At 41.8% G+C, this 19,274-nt stretch overlaps 1 long non-coding RNA gene across 2 annotated transcripts; it reads left to right on the top strand.

Annotated features, from left to right (window-relative positions):
* The first annotated feature begins 547 nt into the window (after positions 1-547).
* On the top strand, positions 548-18,807 carry LOC142407731 (uncharacterized). 2 transcript variants are annotated; one of them, XR_012775027.1, is made up of 5 exons: positions 548-829; positions 11,756-11,854; positions 16,202-16,326; positions 17,456-17,565; positions 18,742-18,807. It is a non-coding gene; the product is annotated as an uncharacterized LOC142407731 (long non-coding RNA). The 2 variants fall into 2 exon arrangements; XR_012775026.1 differs by having other exon boundaries at positions 16,199-16,326.
* The last annotated feature ends 467 nt before the right edge of the window (positions 18,808-19,274 follow it).

The raw sequence follows: 19,274 nt of genomic DNA, 5'->3' as shown, positions 1-19,274 counted from the left end.
CAAGATGCATGAAGGAGAATAAAAGTACACAGACCATTGAAATAAATGATCTTTTTAATGGGAACAACATGCAATAATGTGGTGTTCACTGATTTACACTTTTTGGGATTTCAGCATTCTGTGTATCCAGGGAACGTAGTGTGGCGACCCCCGGCATCTGTAGTTTCCAAAAAGAGTGGAAAAGTCCACAAATTAGAGAAAACGTGACAGAGCCAGAACTCTGCTTTGCATCTTTCCTCCCCTTCTCCTCCTATCTATGTCACCAAGCGTCTTCTATTAACGCTTCTCCGTTATCCTACACGGGGCCAGAACCTGAATGAGTCACTGCTAGAGAAGGGCTTGTTGGATGGCAAAGGCAAAGAGACAGCGTTACTAACCAGTTTCAAAACAATAGGGAATACTTGAATGTCCAAAAAAGGAAGCACTAAACTTTTGCTGTGCTAGACTGTCACTGGCTTGCTGTCAACTCATTAGGCAGCATCCTGAGCAATGACGAAGGAATGTATTTGAAAATACATTTGGGACTGATTTGCAAGTATCAGAATGTTTACACTCGTTGTGAGATTTCCCTTTCTTTTGTATTGGGTTATCGTGCTAAGAGTATTTGTAGTTAGGATTGTTGTTTACCCCTGGCCAGAAAACAGCACTTTCTTCTGGTAAGTATTTCTGAGGTTTTGAAATTTGGTTTTGGTCCACATGTGGTGGAGTGGAAATAGGAATTTCAGAGTCCTTTAGCAATAACAAACAGAGAATAATCAGGAAGAGAGAAAACAGTCAAAAGATGAACGTGGCATTAACCTGGCATATGGGAAAACAACAGCTGCTCCTGGTAAGTACTTGCTCCTGAGTACCTTATAAATAATACTTTTGGCTATTCTGCATTCTTCTGTGATAGGCTATAGGAAACCTTTTTGATTAACAAAACATTCTAGGTTTGGCAGAATGGCAATTCTGGAAATAAAAAATATCACTGAAAATACTTGGATTAGCTTTATTGAGAACCCAAGAGCCAACTTTACCTTAAGAGAATAGACCTGGAGGCATGGAAAGTGAAGAGATCTGCAAATCCTAATCTTGCATTCCCTTTAGAGGAAGCTGCCTCTAAATTACATTGATTTAACAATATACAGTTCCATGAGAAAGTGTTCGCAGCACCTACATTTTACTCTTGGAAACACGAACAGTATCCCAAGACTGTGCCTGCAATGACAAATGTGAGGCTGGTATCTACATAACGTCTCTCATTACCAAATTGGTATTTTTCCCCCTGAACAGTCATGTGGTTTTAAAAAAAGCCATAGGCTCATCATAGCCAATAGTGATTACAAAAAGTTTCATATGTTGGAGAACAGAAGGGAAGCAGGTCAAACTGAAAACCATACATTGAGGGTTTGAGATCAGATCCTGCTTTCCCTTTTCAGGTGAGAGTTCCACTACTGTGGCCACACCTAAAATTTATAAATTGCTCCAAAAAGTTGAGAATGTTATAATTCAAAAATTTCAGTTGACATTTGCAATAAATTACCAAGAAAGGAAATGGAAGCAAGGAGCATAAATAAGCTTAAGAGTCACTTAGATTTACTTCTGGACAAAAGATGAGGTGAGGAATATGGTAAAAAGCAAGTAAGCGTAATAGAAATCTAAGTGAAAGAAGGCTAGACGTAGCAAGATAGCTGGCCTTTTTCCTGTTCTTAAACAGTTTTGTGCTTCAATCACAACCTAGAAACAACTTAGGCCTCACGCAAGATCATAAATGCATTCCCTACACTGCTTAATTCTATAAAACCTGTGGTTTTGCACCATATCCTCTAATTGCAAGCAGACGCAGTGTCAATACCAGGTCAGCAAGATATCGTATCTGGAGAAAAAACAATCTATTCAGGAATTTTAAGAAACATTTCAGGTATAGTGATCCAAAAGTGGTCCAAACGGTGGGCTTGATCCTGCATCATCCTTTGCATCCTTTGCGTCCTTTGCACCCTGATCCTGGCCCGAAGCGGTGGGGCCAGCGCTAGGTTGGCTGTGGAAGCTGCTGTGCGAGCGCAGCACTGCGCCGTCAGCGGGGGATCGGGGCTGGCTGCCACAAGTACCCTGCTCTGCTTCTGTTGTGGACTCAGTTGGCATCAATTCAGGGCTCTATATACTGCATCTTATTGTCCTGTGTAGGCTTGAGTAGTCCTATGGGACTTTGTCTGCTGGTTTAATGTAAAGCGAAACTTGGATTGTCAATGCATCCCAGAGGTGCAACTCTCAGTGTCTTCTGGCATTCAGTTCTGGTCCTGGAAGACAGAAGTATTTCTGGCCCCATTTATAGAGAACAGTATTAAAAATTGGCTCTGCTGTGTACAAGGAGACTTAGATGTTGGAACAGGCTTTTGGAAAAGCCTCTTTGTGCTTGTGTGTAAGTGTAGGGTTTCTAGGGCAGAAAAAGGCCAGAAGGGTAATCCTGTGTCTCTCATCTTCAGGCTTCTCGTGTCTGAGGCACATAAGAAGCAGGCGGTGGCTGTCACCACGGCTCTGTGGTGTTTGGGACAGAGAGGCTGGTGCAGATGGGCATGTGCCTCGCTGACAGAGGTTGCCAAGCCCCCTTTCTTTCCCAAGCTGGCTGCACATCTGGAGAGGTCTAACAACAGTGTAAAGATACTTCCTCCTTCCTTCTCCTTGGCTCTGAGTGACACTCAGAGAAGTGTATTACATCATCTCTAGTTTAGATAATTTTATGAGCTTATATCATTTATTAATCGTATTTTTTCTCAGAGCTTCAAAGGTCATAATAACGGTCAGAGAGTTTTTTGCTGTTATAACCTGTGTGTTGCTACCATCGCAAATCCCTTCTACACACAAGCCCCTTAATTCAAGCAGGGTAGCATTTTAAACTCAAATTAGTGGGCTCACAAGGGAACATTAGCTACAGTTTATTAGCTCAGCTCCTCAGCTGCTAATCCAATCTCCCTGCATGGCAAGCCAGTCTCTGTGTGTAGTACAGGTGTTATTTCACAGTGTGCTCTCACTCCAGCCAGGCTAGCCCAAAAGGCATTAACTGCCAGGCAAATGGTTTCATTCTGCAATGAAGATATGGTCATGGCAACAGAGGCAACAGTCACCAGCAGATAGTTGCAAGTGATAGGCTTAAGATATTACCTGCTCTGTAAAGGATTCAACCAAAATTATCCTTTCCCATACAGGAAATGGTCAGGGGATGGCCTTCTCCAAAGGTTTGAGATACTTTGCTTGAGTCACTTCTGAATCATCCATTTATGGCTTTATACACCTGTGTTCAAAAATCTCTTTAACACCACACCAACCTACCTGTGGTTTTGTTGCCTCCAAAATACATGTGCGCCACACCAGCAGTAGTCCCACTGGGGACAAACCCACCTGCCTGCTGGCTCTTCCGCACAGCTAGAGAGCAGATGTGGCGTGTCCTTTCTTTAAATGACTATTTAAGGTAGAGCAAAGTAAATGAAACTGTTATTAAGTCTTTTATTATATTAATGTATATCCTGGATACTTATTTTAATGACCAGCATACTGTAATGAGTTTTCCTGGCTTAATAAAATGTCTCATCATACCCAAGAGCCTGGATAGATGACTGCAAGCAACTGAGTTGCTGCAAGTCTGAGCTTTTAGCTTATACTGTCTAAAGACATATACTTTGCTCATTTTGGTCTCTCCCAGTTCCCTGTAATGAAGGGCAAACAAAAGCAATCTCTGTACCTCTAGTTTTGACAACAAATTTGATAGCAAGATGGAAATCTTGCAGTAATGTAATACATTATGGCATTTGAGTCCTTTTACTCTAGCACAGACAGATGATGGGAGTGACTACGTGGGTAACAGAGGTTTCACTAGTCCCAGCTCTAAAAGACTAAGGGCCTGTTTGTGTCACAAAATTCAGATGAGCAAGCTGATCTGTGAATTTTCTAGAGTTAAGGTCTCCCTTGTTTAGTCCCTTTGAAAGTCAAGTAGGCAACTTCTAGCTTAATGCTACTGAAGGACACATTCAGATATTGTAAATTCTACCAGCAGGCTTGCCTGGTGCTTCCTCCTGACCGATCCTAGGTAGCTCCCTTTATGGTGCTTGTGCAGTTTCTTTGACACATACCTCTGTGATTCTTGGCCTTTTCCACAGACTGGAGATATGATGGTATTTAATTCATCCTGGGATGGCTTTGAGAGTGGTGACACTGGGAAGGAGTACAGAGTCTTTATGTAGTGTAAATTCCCCTTAGTTCACTCTGTTGTATTTAGGTATCATTTTCTGCCCTGAACTTTAAAGGCACAGTCCTGAAAACCAGGGTAAAAAACCCCAGTAGAGAGCAAAAGTAAAGATTTGTTGACTGGTGGCTCTATGGAAGCTGAAATAATAGGTAACATTCTGGCCTCCCTGACACAGTGTAAGTTTTTGCTTAGGTTGCAGGACCAGGATTTCACCTGTCCTCTACAAGTTTCTTGTGGTCAATGTAAGGTCTCTCAACTCAAGTTCTGTTCTGGAGAAATGAGCAATATAGTGGTTTATGTGTGGAAAATCAAACGGGTTGATGGTCATAACCTAATGAGTTCCCCATATTTTTCATCAAGAAAGTTTTTTCCCAGTTACATGCTTTAACTAAGCACCATAAAAATACTTGGAATGGAGTATGGTTTCAATATAGATAGGTATGCAAAGATTAAGTAAAACTAGTTTTTCATCGGAGTATGCAAGGCTGTGCAGAGAAGGGCATTGCTGGGTCAGAGGGCCATCAGCTGACTAGCAAGATGTGAGCTGTTAAACTGGACAAGTCTCATGTCCACCTACTGGGGAATTTGTATTGTCTCCCTTGAGGAAAATTAATCACAAGTTTGTTCTTAAATATAAAGATTCGATGAGCACTGCATTGGACAGAGTCCTACCGCCATAAGCGCATCTACAAGGAGTCTGCAAAGACGTGTCACCAGCCGATGCCTCATATACACGTGCACCAGTACCAATCCTGTGAGCATCAGCATCCGGCACCTCAGCCCGGCGGTGGGTCCATTGCCTAGCCCAGCTCTGCTGCCCAAGGGTGGTCTCTCGGCACTCACATTCCAGGACTGCTACAAGACAACGCTGTGGATGTTTCTTATCTCAGCACCAAGGGAAACCTCACTGCCCTACATGAAGTTATTCTGTCCCTGCCATTCCTGCTTCCAGACAGTTTAACCTGTTCTGCAGTTGGGCGGTTTTGCCCTCCGTGCCAGATCATACCTTGGTCACAAATTACCACTGCTGAGCAGTTAAAATTTGAATTTCCCCTTCACCTGTTTTTAATAAGACCATTGAATCCCAGCCCAAGAAACCCGACAGAGGGTATTTACATATAACTGTTGTTAGGGGAACTTTCTTTCCAAGTCTATTGACTGCTGATTCACATCCTGAAGGATGAGAGAATGTCAGCTCACATTTTTACATGCAAGTTGTGTGTGAAAAAGGAAGAAAAGGGAAGAAGTACATGAACACTACAGAGTTCCAAAGTAATTCATTTTTCCACTTAGTAATTATTGAGAAATGCAGGATATGTTATTTTCCTTTCGTCCGTATCTTGCCATCAGATTCCTGAGTATCTGAGCATATCTCATTGAAGATGAGCTATATTCAGAGTGCTGCCCAGACTGGGTTAAAAGAGCCTCAAGACGAGTACCTAGAAGCTGATTCAAGGAATACAATCTCAGCCAGCTTTTCAGAAGTGCCAAGATGTTTAACAGATGTATCATCTTTCAGAGTTAAGCTCTTCTGAGCTACAGCCTAATGCTGATGTATCAGAGGTTGATAGCTGGTTCCTGTCACTGTGAACCTCTGGCTCAGATGCATTTCATTGGAAAAAGTCAGTTATGGGCACTAGAAAATCGAGCCCTTGGTCACTAGTTACTCCACCTGCTTGGCAAAAGCATCACCTCCATGCTCACTGAAAAGTAGATGCCAGAGGTCATTTTTAGAGGCATTTGGATGCCAAGTGGGGTTTTCTAAAAGATCTTTTGATCTGTAAATGCCTAAAAGTAGCTTAAAAGTCTGGTCCCCTGTGACTATATAATTACATTAGAGAATATAAATTCAGTGTTTAAATGACCCGAGTTAGATATTTTAAACACATACTTCCCCTCTAGATGAGTTTTCCATGTTGAACTTTATTTCAGATAATTGCAGGTGTAGACAGAAATGTTGGAGTTGTTCCTAAGAAGAAGGAAAAGATGCTGAATATGGGAAAGCATTTCAGACTGTAAGGGCCTGACTATAGGATTTCAAAGGTCTTTGGAGCAAGTCCTAGATCAGGGGTTTTATTTATCTGGGTTGATTTTAAAGGACCTGTGAATCTTCATGCAAGAGGATTCTGTGACAAACCATTTTAACTAGAGAAGATTTTTGTTGAATTGATCGCTACTTTTGACTTCATTTTCCAGATACTGCAGCCATGCTACATAACTGGAAGCAATTACTAGAAAGGTACAGAAGCTAAATCTGGCAAGTTTTCTCTACATATGTCAGAACTGTTCTTACGTTAATCGTCTGAATAGAGAGTGGGAGTTCTGTGTCTTTTGGAAGCATTGGGTTATTTTTCCCCCAAGTGGAAAGCAAGGTCAGAAAACAGCAACTGCCTCTTCTCCTTGCCTTGCACTCTTTTCCTGTGCACTGATTTGGGAATCTGAATACTGTTCCCTGGCTGCATTTGTAAATCTGTCCTAAAGTAAGGCATTTACATTTGAGTTTTTGCCCAATGAATCATTTCACTAGCTCTCCTCAAAATCCTGAACTAGCTCTGTGTGAGAAAAGCTTGAAAGTATTTGCACTGGCTGGGGCAAGGGGGAGAAGAAGGGGTGAAAATGTGCTTTATGTGCCTGCTCAAAAATGTTAAAGCCAGTCATTGGGGTAGTAAGTTCAGCTAAGCTCCTTCCCAAAATCTGCTGGATATCAGGTAACAGGATTTAGTCCTTATTCTAGTAAAGCTTAGCAGTGGTGGTCTTCAACTGTTTGAATTCAACATAAATACCATTTTCTGCTTTAAGATTTATCTCTGTGTCCCTGTGAAGCTGATTTAGGGGAATAAGAACCAAAGAAATATTGGAACTGCTGATCTGGACTTACCAAGGTATGCAGGATCTCTTGCATCTAAAATTAACTATCCTGAGTTACTTATTTTCCATCAAGTGCTTCATGCTGTCACAATATAAATCAAATGCTCACAATAAAGAGTAACTGGTTGCTGACAAATAGCATTGAAAACAAAAGGTTTCCTTTCTGCATGAAACATTTTGAAATTTTAAGTGATCCTGTTACTAGTAAGTATAACAAAATGCTTGGGAAAGAAAAATGGCTGATACGACTCGTGAGGGTCTGACTGCGACTTTTTCTGCAGACAAGCTTTGACCTTGGAAAGAGGCAGAATACCTTCCTCTTTGCTGGCTGCTCACAACCAGAGAGACTGTGAAAGTGCTTTTTCTCCCAGGCCCATCTGCAGGTCTGCAGGGCAGTTGTGTAAAGCCGCTGTCCAAGCTCTGATGCTTGTGTGGGCTTTGGTGGCAGCGTGCTCCCACAGCAAGCCTCAGGGTGTAGTAGGTCTCCACCCTGGCAGATCCTGCAGTTTCAAGGTCTCCTCCACACCTTCAGGTCCTTTCTGCCCTTAGCGAAGCGATGGAGAGGACATTTCCACGGAAGGACCTGGGCTCCTGACAAGGGAGAGTTAGGACATCCCTATTATCTGCTCCAGCAGCCCTAGCAGAAGAGCTGCTCCGGTTTCACTGCTAGTGGTGCCCCCTTGCTCCTCAAATTTGCCTGTAAAACTCATTCTTCAGCACTGGTGCAGTTCTGATGTGTAAAGAGTGCTTTTTTTAAGCATTTCTCCAGTTGATGAAGACAGATCGCTCCATAGTGTCTTTGTTTCTGCTCCCTACACATCTCCTGTAGATATAACATATGCTCATAAAACCAGCTGGAAGTGGGACACGTAAACAGCAGTCATTCGGCAGTGGCTGCTCATGCCAGCTTCAGTGGAACAGAGTGTGAGAATTAAATTTATATTCTCCTGCTTCCCTACAGAAAATAACTCTTTGCTCTTGGCACCAGTTCCTTAGCTTGTGTAAAAAGTCAGAGAAGCCACACCAGTTTGCACTAGCTGAAGGTCTTTATCTACCTCTGAATCTCTAAAAATCTCTCCTCCCTGGGGAGAAGGAGATGGGGGGAAAGAGAGAACACTTGGCTATACCGAGTGAGAGCCTGTTCGGGGCTGGTGAGAATGCCAGCACGCGGCATTAGCGGTTATGTTACTTTTCCTACCGCAGGTGTTAATCTTGGCATTGGCGAGAGCTAGCAGAACAGAATGAGTCCTGGGCTCCTGCAGCGCAATGACGTTTCTTTAAATGGTCTGTTTACTTAGGTTGACAAATGACAAACTGGCAAAACTGGAAACAGGTTTTCCATTGACCCACAAAACAGCTATAGCAAGGAAGGAGGAAGAGCAGACCTCTCCGCTGATCCCCTTTCCCCAGTTCCCTCCAGCCAGCCACTCAGCTCTGAGAGGGTCTCTCCTGGGTCATTAAACTGGCTTTGGAGCTGACAATGCCTCTCTTGCTACAACTGCATAGGCTGTGTCCACAATAATAAATCGAGCTGATTTTAAAGCTCTCTCAAAAGCCACCGAGAACTTGCCGCTTGGTCCATCACTACTTACCTGGCTTGGACTGGACACAGATTTTTTAATGAAAATATTTTTTTCTCCATCCTTCTCTTTCTTTAGCAGAAGAAACACCATGGAAATGTCTTATCATAGCACAGACGCATCAGCTGGTTTCTCAGGTCCAGTTGCTCCTAGCACAGGTACAAGAAATCTTTCCCTCACCATGCTGAACATACCTGCAAACAAAGAGAAAAGGCAAAAAGGAACTTTCTTTTGGGAACATGGATACTTTAGGAATTGCACAATATGTAATTTGGATCACTTTGTTGTGCAAACTGGCCCTGTGGAGGAGAACACTGCTTTGAACCATCTTCGCAGAGACTTTCTTTGAAAAGAAATAAAAAGAGCTCATTTACATGTTTCTCACCTTTGGGCAGTTTTCTGGCAATTTTCAGACGTACTGAGGTGAATAGCACACTTTTAATGTAGGCATGTTATTTCTAACTACTGAGATTGAAAACAGTTAACATCAAGGACCAGGGATTGGTTCATTACCTTTGTGTACTGCATACAACATATTGGGGTGCTGAAGAATGGAGACCTTTGAATTCCAGTACATTTATTGTTATTATTTTATTTTTGAGTATGGCAATACAAGTGTACATATAAGGCTGTGTAAAGTCAGTTATATTAATTGAGCTTTAGCTTTTAGATTATGTTAGAGTTCTTGTATCCTGATCTGTCCTTTCACACGGCCTGATGCAAAACTTGCTGAAGTCTGTGGCTTTGGGTTAGGCTCACAGATATTAGCTGTGCCACCTGGACTCATCTAGTGGCTACTTTTAAGTTCCTGCAATACATTTTAAGACATGGAAAGCATTTGAAGAAAATTAAATTTCTAATAGAAACATGAAATCCCTTTGGATATTCTAACTGTAAAGAAACAGGGAAAATACATTAAGTACTTTTTAAACCAACAGTTATTAATTAACAATAATAATAGATTTTAGCTCTGCTTGAGGTAGTATTGGTTTCAGTCAACCAGCCGAGCTGTATCAATTCAGGTCAGAAACATCAAAATGAAGATGACTTCAGACCTGCAAACTCTAAGTACTTTAGAGCAAGGGTTTTTCCTTCCTTTAGCTTCAACAAACCCCACTCTTTTCATCTATTCTTCCTCTTCAGATAGTTCAATTAATATATATAGAATTTATTTCTTTTTCAAGGTTTCCTGCAGACCTGTTATGTTTTCCATAAAGTTTTCACTCTTAGTGACAGAGGAGAGCAAAGCCATTATGCAGATTGTTGGGGTCTTTTTTTCTTTTTCTTGGAAGTATTGGTAGAGAAGGACGATGTGATGGTTTATATTTGTGTTGACCAAATTCTTTGCCTTCTGTCATAATAAGTTCGCTGACACCAGGACTGAGGTGAGGACTTTATAGTTGAAAGCATCATTGGTAATGTAAATGTAATTGTCAGTTCTGTAGCAATCATCATGTATCCATAAACTGCACAGCTTTTGTGGATTCAGCGTAGCTGAGATTTTCTTGATTTACCTCTTTCTTCCCCTCTTTGGGCTCCTCATTCACTCTGCAAGCTATTCTTGCTTGTAGAAGCACAAATTATTCTCCCTCACCAGCACTGAAGGTACCTCATTGTTTTATTTAATGCATCTTTTCAGAGATGGTTCTGTAGACCCTTACTAGGATCCTGGATGTTACCTAGCATATCTGTGAATCTTTCAGCAAATCAGCAAATTAAAAGTTTTTAATCAGTGCAAGGAAGATTTCTTCATCTCTTTGATCAGCTTTCTATGAACAGAATGGAGTTTTTTTTTTTCTGTATTAGAAAATACAAAGTCCAGTCTCAGAAAAAGCTACCCAGGCTATTCTGCCTGTTAAAACAAGAGTGGATTAATCTCCGAGTGGACTCAACTATTATTTGACTGTCCTGTATCAGATGACGGGGGATGGATACAGGGAAGTGGGTGTCAGGATCATGTGATTTTCATGTGCACTTACAGTTCAATGGCAGCTGTGTCTGCTTACCTGGGGGCAAAACCGAAACCAAAGCCTTTTAAATCAATACTTGCCCCAAAGTGTCATAAAATGGATGCAACATGGATTGTTCACAAATAAGTCATCCTGCAGAATTTAAACACAGACAGCAAAGTCCAGTTTAGCAGCCAGGAACCCCACTCCATAGTACAGGTGAATACAGAAAGTACGGAATATATGCTTTATACAGAGAGATGATCTTTTATGTGAAGGCAAAATTATACCATCAAGTTTTTAGCATACACTTCTGTGGGAATCAAAGAAGTGTGCTCCCCAGAAAATGGATGGTAAACTGTATTTCATGGGGAAGTGTTCCAGGGACTGGGCTAGCATAAAACCAGGCTTTTCCCCAGGCTTGATGGAGAACTTTTCTTCTTTCTGCCCCTTCCCCCTGCTTCCACCCACCCTGCACCTGTAGTCTTTGCCAAAGAATGCAAGTTGCTCTTCTTTAGCTGATTCACTCTACTTTATGATCTGAAAACACTCTTCCAGCCTGGAGCAGATGTGGAAACTTAGAACAGCAGCTGTGGGATTTTGTGCTTCAAAAGGAATTGGCATTGGTGCAATGAGAGTGTTTGATACTTGCTTGTCCCTTGTAAATCACCTAGCCCTTTTATCTAAATGAAACCATATGGTCCTTGGGAACTGTGAAGTGGATGCCTTGAAGGTGGTTTTCTGTTCAGCATGGTATAGGAAAATATGGAAGAACTAAATGGGAGAGAACCAAAATTCAGAGTGACAAGGGGCAGACCCATTCATTCCCAGTGTCAGATGAACAAACTTACATTCAGTGGGTTGATTTGCCTTGCTAAAATATATCTTATTCTCAAAAGGTCTAAAACTCTCTGTAACTCACCTGGATATGAGTCTCTGTTACAATACCACTGTTGGTTCTGGTCTGCGTGTTCTCCAGAAACTTGAGCTGCTTTTACCTTACTATGCGAATTCCTTTGATGGTACCTATGCTTGGGTTGTTGTTTCTCTCACCTGGGAAATTGCCTCAGCTAATGCCACGTGTACAATCTTTGGTTTAATATCTGAATTACAATACTGTCTCTCCCTCCATTTAGATCTCTCAAGTATGGATCTGGGTGTTTATCTAGCAGCCTGCTAGCTCATCCCACAGCTCCTTAGAAAGGAAAACACTACACAAAATCTATTTTTCACGGGTAAGTAGAAACATACCAAGCTGCCCGCAATCACACTTCAGGATGATGTGGAAGGGAACATAGCCCCCTCCCAGAAGGGAGCAGAGCCCACCTCCCAGCAAAGGGGGAAGAGTAATGTTTACCTCAACCCTTAGATGAATGTGGATGGAAGCTGTCATGCCATCACTGTGCAGGGTGGTGCATCGAGCTTTCCATGTCTCAACCACTGCAAGTAAACTCTGAGTTTTATAGCTAGTTCCACTTCTTTGTTTATCATCATGTTTGTTCTTCAGGCCTTTTCTTCATCATCTTACATAGGCATCAGTTATCATCTTCCTCTCTCTCTTCAGGCACATCTTTTGAATGAATGTTGCCAACTTTCCCTTGATGCCCAGTGTATCTATGAAATGTATTAGAAGACAAGTCCAGCAGAGAAAAGGAATGAGATGCTCCAAATTAAATGATAAAAGGATGCTGCCAAACTCGGTTTTGAATACAGCCCAAGGCACAATATGCATAAGAATTAGTTTAGGTACCAGCAGCCCAGACTGCGGTGTTTTATGTGGGTTGGCTTTTGGACTACCTGCTACTATTAGACAAGTGTTGTAACAAATTAGGGAACCATTTTCTGCCAGGAAAGTGTGAAGTCTAAAGACATGCATTGACTTCTTCAGACATAAGGTTTCTTTTTGTTATGCCTTTCCATACTTTTGTGTGTGTGTGTGTGTAGGTACATGTGCAGGTGCTCTACGAAGTTAATATTAGGCTTTGGGGGCAAAATATATGCTGATGTTGACACATACAGTGGGACTGGAGAGCCTAAATAAAGGAGATGGGAGAAAGAAGGTAAGAGGTGTAGTGGACTGAAAGTACAAAGCTGGGAACTCAATTAAAATGGTAGAAGAGAGGAGGAATTAAAGGGAATCAGTAAGTAATAAAATAATACATATTATTATTTTTGTTGTTCCCGTTCATGATATGTATATATGAAACACACCTGGCACAAAAACATGCAGGAAGGGCATTTGAAGCTCCTTGCACCATTCAAGAAGCAAGGTGTAGCACTGAAGGACAGCCACAGGCAGGGTCCCCGCTGTGGCTGTCATACTGCAGTCGGGATGCACGTGCTCCCCTTGCAGGGAGAAGCAGCTCCGGGCCAAAGAACGGTGTCCAGGTCCTTACAACCGGTGTCCTTGTATTGTCCAAATAGGCCTAATGGGACATGAAGCAAAATGCAAAACATTTGTTATGCACTGAGCATAAACTGCTCCGCGTGCCTCTTCCCCTGGCTTTCTCCCCATTGGCATCCAGAGCCACTCAGGACTGGAGCATGTGGCTGCAGAGCTGCACTGTGGGACAGTGCTCAAGACTCCTCCTGGGAAGAGGAACAGGGCCTGATTGCCATCAGACGGCCTTTGGGAGAACTGGCACTTTAAATGAGTTTATTCATAGTTAAACATTTCACATGAGTTACTCAAGAGAACTTGTTTGTTAGAGGCAGGTGGTGACTAATCATCTCTTAGCCCACCTTTACCACATTCAGGAGTTGTCAGAAAGCTGACAAGTAGAAAAACCTCTTAGTAACTCTTCATTATAACAAGCTGACATAGGAGGCACCGACCCCCGCTGCTATTGGATCAAAATGGGAAAAATAGGGCTTCCAAGTTCCTTTTTCTTGTCCTTGGAGCTTCATTACTTAGGTAATGGCAAAAATATGTTCCTCACATGGTGAAACTAATACATGTATAATTCTCCTTCCCCACACAGAAATTAATCATAACTTCCAAATTCAGAACTTAATTTTTTTTTAACTCTTTTTTGCTGTCGCAGCTGAGGTTAGAGATTTAGAAGTCTTCCTTCATGGTCCCATGAAGTGCCTTATGCACTGCCTGTCAGCAGAACAAGTAAGCCAAACTCCAGTATTACAGGTGAACTTGCAAGCAGAGAGGGATGGCTAAGTGTCAGCATATCCTCCAGCCTGGAGCAGACGTCCAAGTGCCCTATACTCCATAGCTGCCAGGCAATGAGTAGAGCAGCTCTGAGCTTGCTAGGATGTAGCCTGGGGGGTGACACAGCCATTTTCTTTGTCCTCGAGCTAAGGAGAGGCCAAAAGGCAGAGTGAAGCTGCTTTTATGGTCATTCTGCTGGGAGTGGGACTAACGGTAGCTTGGGTGAGCATAGAGAACCAACTTAAAATGTAGCAGATGCTGCTTTTTAGCCTAATCTATAAAAGGTGTTTTTTTTCTAAAAAAAAAAAAGAATTAACAGTGCAATGAGGAAAAATATCCTGCAGCTGGAATAGAGAACACTGTAGGGATGAAAGGAAGCTAGGTATCCTTTGAGATGGCAGATGTACTACCAAATATTTATTTCTTTTAAATATTTTCTTAAGTCTTTAAAGTAAGGTAGTAGATTCTATTGTTTCCTTTGGCAGCTTATTCTAGCCATGAGTTTCTCTGTGTAATGAAATTCCACCTCCAGTAAATCTTCTGAGTGCCTGGCTGTTCCTGAGGTTTAACTCTTCCAAGTCTGGCTCTCTGCTCATCTGCCTGCCCTGCACTGAGTTAATCCCGACTCATTACGAGACTGACATCCACAGTTCTGTCCTGGATGTCCTGCGCTGACAGCTGGATGAACTACGTGACCCAGCCAGCTCTATTTTCTGTGATTCTCTTATTTGTCCACCTAATTTGATCACTGGAAATCTCAGTCTTTGTTCCTGCCTAAGAGCTCATTATTTTGATCTGGAGAATCACTCTTTGTGAATTCAGTGTATTTATTTGTCACAGCTGGAATCTGGGCGGTTGGAGCCCTGGATGACCCCAGACACACCAGCTGGCCTACTGTCCTGGTCAGTGTCCTGTCCTGATCTTCAGGCTGGGCTGGGCTGTTCGTGTATGTTCATTCAGTGAGAGGACAGCACTGTGGTGCCCATATGTATATAAAACACATATCATGACTGGGAAAAGGCACAAGGGCCCGGAGCAGGCTGCTGTCCTTTCCAGGATGGCTCCTCTGACTTGCCTGCTGTCAGAGGCCAGTTGATGCCTGGTGAATTATTCTGCAGGTCAGCCACACGTTCTGAGCAGTTATGCCCCATTTCATGTTGACTATAGGTTTGGAGCCGTAGCTGCAATAACCCCAGGCTGTGCTCTAGCTATTACTCTTTGACTGCACCAAACCAGGCACTGTCAGCTAGAAGCAACTCTTCGACCTGATGTGTCTGCCCAAGCAACACAGATCAGTCAGAGCCAAACACCAGAAGAGAGTTGATGAATCCAGTAAAAACATGACCAACTGATGGATGCAGGAAGCCAACAGACCCTCCCTGACAGTCTTGGTCAAATAGCAACCGGGCAGCCGCAGCTCAACCCCAGAGAGCTTCCTCTTGGGACTCCTGGCTGCCAGCCTCGTGGGAAGCAGAGGACTTTCCTATGCATCTTAAAGTCCTTTCCATGTTGCAGCCTTTTCTGACTTAAAAATATTTATCGGCTATTCGGGAAATTTATATTATTTCTGGAAATAAAAAATGCTAATTTATTGAACAAAGAAGGGCACACAGTCTGCTGAATAAACTCTCCAGCCTCAAGCCAGTGCCACTGTGCTTGAAGTGCCAGCATTTTCTGTGGAACGCTGGATCCATGTCTGCTCCAGGCAGAAATTGTCCAAAAGGTTAAAAATAATGACCCTGAAGTCACTAGCTGCAATCATCTGAATCCCATATGCCTATATGTCCTGCAGGCATTTTACTTTTGTGAATTCAAACATAATTCCAAGCAGACGAATTCAGTTCAAATAGTTGGCTTGTCTGAATAAAGCCTATGGGAACATACCAAAGAGCTTCTAATTTTGCACCTAATATGCTAGAGTACTTCTGACTACCCAGTGCCATTTTAATTCCTCTTAAAGTGCTATGTTTTAATGATCAGTTTTACACCATATTCTGAATGTGACTTCAGTAGCCCAAACAACAGGCTGAGCTCCTTCTGTTTTTCTCTGACTTCAGGAAAAAAAAAAGAAAAAAGGTTTTCAGGAGCCATTGTCACATTGTAGGTTTCAGAGTATTTCCTCTCTTTACATACACAATGGTTTTCTTAATTATTTCTCACTATTTATTGGTAAATACTGTCTTCATATTTATTTAGCAGCTTGACACTTCAGCCAAGATGAAATTCACATTAAGTAAACTGAAAGGTGGAAGATGACATTAGTGCAGAACTGAAGTGACTCACTCAAGTGTCCATGCTGAAGTCAGAAATGGGAAACAAACTGGAGCCTAAGGGGAACATTTTCTCATCTGGAGAAAGCATTTTTTTGGGGGGCATAGTGTTCCTGTCTATTCATTCTTAACTTGCTTTTCTCCAGCAGGAATTGCTGAGCTTATATTAACCAACATCCCCCTTTGATTCATTCAACCTGCTCTTCAGAATTCCTCCACTCTTTTGGCATTGAATGAAAACTTAAAAAGAGAGCTGCTCTGATGGACCAAAAAGGTATGTGTGGATTCTGGCACCTGTGCCAAAGCTTTGGTCTGTATCTGTAAGTAGTGGGAGGCACTTACTTCACTGGGAGTTAGATGCTGAAATGCCTTTGAGAATCAGAGCTTTACTGGGAAATTATGTAAGCTTACTACTTTTTTTTTATCCTTTCCTTTTATGATCCATTTAATTCAGATGGTAAACATGTTGTGGAAGGAAGCAACCTTACTGTTTAAGCATTCTGACTGCTTAATACATGAACAATTGCCATAAATAAATAATTAGTTCAGGTCACTGCATATGGTACTGCCTTGCTGACTGGCTGAAAAGAGGGAGGCAAGAAATGACAGAGAAGAGGCTGTATGGATAATTTTTCTTTCCTACAATAGACTAGGAAACAGACACCAACTCATTTATATTGACAGAATTTGAATATTGGCTTATTTTATGTGTACAAGAACTTCTCCTTCTGTGTGATATCCTAGTCTTTCCCTTAGGAGCTGTGAGCATTACATAACTATCGAACAAGAGTCTACGCACTGTGTTAAATTTCCAAAACTTGCAAGGAAGAATGTGTCACCTGTCAGAGATATGTCACTTTGGCTGACTGCTGAGTGCTTTGAAATGGGCTCTACTCTCCTTTGCGCATATTCTCTGTGAAATGGTTTAACAGGATGAAGTGATTTATTTCAGTTGACAAAGCTTCTCAAGTAAATGAAAAAAAAATTATTCTCTCCTGTAGATTTATTAAGCCACAATTAAATTATGGCTATTCAAATGAGACCTGAGCTAGATCTACCTAGGAACATCTAGCACTGTGTACCCAGGTACCAAATCTGCCACAGCTGCATTAGCTATGGGATGATATGGGTCTACCCTACTGCAGGGTAGATCAGTCCTAAAGGGCTTCTGGCTAATGAGTTTCTTTTGTGTCCAGTATTTCAGCCTGCATGGTTATCATACAGATTTTTGTGCCAGAACGATGCACCCTCAGTAGTGAATCTAGTTGTTCTACTGCCTTTTCCCTTCTTCTCTCCTAATTTAAATGACTGTTTTTATTGTGGTTCTGAATAACTAATGCCTCATAGTGGATCTTACCTTTACAGATCATGATCAGTTGGAAAACTCTTTCTCTACTTTACAGGCAGAAAAATGAAGCACAGAAGAGGGTGACCGAGTTCTAGACTCTGGACCTGTGTTTGTACATCTCCATCCTGTTCTTGACTTCATTCCATCACCGAGTTGAAGCCATGGGTGATAACATATTTCTTTGCATAGAAAATGGAAAAGAAGAATCATTATGACAAAGTGTTGAGCAGTTTTGGAACCCTATTGACATGGAAAACTGATCTGAGTTTGGGAGAAGGATGAGTTTCCTTTGGGAATCACTGTCACTATTAACTGTCAGTGACACACATACAGCATCTTCCAAACAAAACATTAAGGCTAAAGTATGTAGAGCAAAAGGTTGTACTACTATGTAAAGCTCTATATCTTTCCCCTTACCTAAGCTCAATCTTTTCTTGTAAACATTTGTAAATGCCACTCTGTCCTGCTCCCATTGGGTGCTCTGTCACTTGCCTCCCTCTGAGATGCGTGGGCAGCAGTCTGGTACAGGGCCCCGCCATGGTTTAGTACCCTCCTCTAGTCTTACAAGTAGCCTGAGAGAAGCATCAGTAGGTGGGGCTCTCTCCCAGGGTCAGTTTCTGGTCAGATGGTAGGTTATATGGAGATTATTCTATTCGGTTCAAGATGTTCACAATTAAAAAAATGTTGTAGAGGTATTGTAGAGAGCTGAAAAATGATATGGTGCTGGAAGAGCAAGCCTGGATTCCAGTAGCAAAGTAAAGAACTTGCCCAGTTGTACTGCTGACCTGGCTGTTACATCTAGATCTCCAAATGCAGACCCCATAGAGATAACTTACTGCATGCTTTCATCTGGGCTAATGAGCTGAGGTGCAAAGATGTGGCTAGATTTCTGTGAGCTTGTGCTGTTACCTCCATCAAGCACGCATGCCATGCAGGTGCCCATAATGGCCATTGGGTAGGGGTCTCTGCACTGTGCCCCTTTGCATGGTGTAAATATTTCTTCAGACTCATCAATGTATTGAAGAGAATGCTGAGAGATGACCTTAATAACACATTATAGTTACTTACATGAAGACCATATATGTCAAAGGGTAGATGCTTTCAGTGTGTTGGTAAACATACATAGCAGTGTGATAAGCCTAAGCATAAATGTGTCTTAGATCCATGACAGTGCTCTGAAGACAGAAACACTTAGCCTTGAAATAAGATATGCGTCCCGATATCTTATGGGTCCCCATAATCAGTGGAGATGATTAGACCTTTGGACAGTTTAGCAAGGCGGGTGAATAATTTGCCATCTATCATAATAATCTTTACAATATTTTTTATTTTTTGTTTTAGGAAGAAAGCTCAGTCCAGCAGTGGGAAAACGTTTTACAACCTGGATAAGCTGGGGTCAGATGATCATTTTTAGGATGAAGAAAACCCCAGAAAAATAACCTTGTACAGTTAAATTACCTTATTGATTGTCTCTAAAGTCCATAACCCATTAAGTATATATTGGCAAGTCTTGCTCTGGACTTACGGATTGTCAGTAACTGAAACTGAGCAAGCTCTCTATATATTTGTGTGTGTGTGTGTGTGTGTACGTTTATACCCATACTTGTTTATAGCACGTTATAAAAAGGAGATAATTTCATCTGCTTATCTTATATGAAGAAGTACTGAAGTACCAGACACACAAATCTTCATAACTAGTATTTGCCTGGCAAATTTTAAAAGCAGACATGTAAGTGCAAAATACATACATCACTTCTGACAAGTCCAAAGAAAGACTGCTAAAAATTTTTTTTAAAATACTTTACAAGCTCAAAGGTCATGAAAAGGTTATGTTAAGCCAGTTAACATAAGTGCTTAAGCATCATGGGATTCTT

This window comes from Mycteria americana, chromosome 3, assembly GCF_035582795.1.
Source record: "Mycteria americana isolate JAX WOST 10 ecotype Jacksonville Zoo and Gardens chromosome 3, USCA_MyAme_1.0, whole genome shotgun sequence".
Taxonomy (NCBI): Eukaryota; Metazoa; Chordata; class Aves; order Ciconiiformes; family Ciconiidae; genus Mycteria; species Mycteria americana.
This window is presented reverse-complemented; position numbering and strand designations above follow the sequence as displayed.